The sequence below is a fragment of the Chlorella variabilis genome (genome assembly GCF_000147415.1).
Source record: "Chlorella variabilis unplaced genomic scaffold CHLNCscaffold_29, whole genome shotgun sequence".
In the NCBI taxonomy this organism is placed as follows: domain Eukaryota; kingdom Viridiplantae; phylum Chlorophyta; class Trebouxiophyceae; order Chlorellales; family Chlorellaceae; genus Chlorella; species Chlorella variabilis.
Window position 1 is genome coordinate 95,830 of NW_005435059.1, and position 1,261 is coordinate 97,090.

The window sequence follows — 1,261 nt, forward strand, 5'->3', positions numbered from 1 at the left end:
AAGGTGGTTGGCACAGGCATGGGGGGCTGCCCTCGCCTTCACCCACACAGTGTGCGCCTCAACCGCGACGCCCTTTCTGTCTGTAACGTTATGATTGTTGCTGTCCCACACAGAGCGTCTCTGTGCCCCGAGTACCGCCCCCTCGGAGGCTGTCCAGCACCAGCAGCAGAGAACACACATGGCACAGCCAGGTCCCACCCCTCCATCACCTCACCACGCCTCGCCCACACCACCACACCCGCACCACCACCCCCCTGGGCGCACCTTCATGCGCGGCTTGGTCTCCTTGAGTATCGCGGGCAGCAGCATGAGGTGGTAGTCCTGCAGGGGAGGGTGGGGTTGGGGTGGAGAGGCAGGGCAGACATTGTGTGGGTGCTGAGGTATGTGGGTGCTGATGTATGTGGGTGCTGGCGCATGTGGGTGTTGTGCGTATGCGGGTGCGGGTGCTGACATAGGCGTGGGTGCCGGCGGGGCAGGCAGCCAACCGGTAAGCCAGCGCAGTGAGGTAGTCCAGTGAGGCAGGCTGGCAGGCTGGGTGCTGCCTGGGCTGGCAGGCTGGAGCCCGCCTGCGAGCCCAGGACCAGGCGGCAGCGAGCCATGCCCTGCTCCCCCCCGCCTCCCCTGCCTCCCCTCCATGCCACACCGCACCCAGCCGCCCGCCAAACGACTCACCTGCACCCACACAATGTCCCCGTCCTGGTAGTGCTGCAGCACCACCTCTGCGGCAGAACAGCGGGAGGAAAAGCAAGAGGCAGCACGGACAGGGATGGGGAACAACAATGGCCGGATGGGCACGCCACCCCCGGCCGGCAGGCTGAACTTGGTCTGCCTGGCAGGCAGGCAGGCAGGCAGGCAGGCAGGCAGGCAGGCAGGCAGGCAGGCGGGCAGGCGCTTGCAGCTGTGCCGGCCCCCACACCCCTGGGTCTACAACTATGCAAAGCGTGCCAGGAGCCAATGCGCGCAGCCTGCGCCGCCAAAGAGGCGGGCCCCCGGCTGCTCGTAACACGCTCAGTAAAGAGAGCCCTGCCTGCTGCTGCGCCACCCACCCGCAAATATCTTGTTGGCCAGCTGGTGCGCGCCCCACTGGAACTGCAGCATGCGCGTCTCGCTCAGCTTGCTGTCTGCGAGGGGGGGCAGGAGGGGTGCGAGGGAGGCAGGGGCCAGGGGGTGTGCGGGGGAGTGGGTGGCAAACTAGGGAGGGCTAGGACTAGCGGCAGGGGCACACTGACACCTGCCCGCCGACCGCCACGCCCTGCCCGCC

At 67.6% G+C, this 1,261-nt stretch overlaps 1 protein-coding gene across 1 annotated transcript in view; it reads right to left on the bottom strand.

Annotated features, from left to right (window-relative positions):
* Nucleotides 1-1,261, bottom strand: part of CHLNCDRAFT_37352 (hypothetical protein) — a gene marked incomplete at its 3' end in the record, with an annotated part of 9,377 nt that overhangs the window by 6,040 nt on the left and 2,076 nt on the right. Inside the window, exons 3-5 of the mRNA XM_005843529.1 lie at nucleotides 1,047-1,123; nucleotides 673-719; nucleotides 263-321 (exon numbers count right to left, since the gene is read on the bottom strand). The remainder of the gene's footprint in view (nucleotides 1-262; nucleotides 322-672; nucleotides 720-1,046; nucleotides 1,124-1,261) is intronic.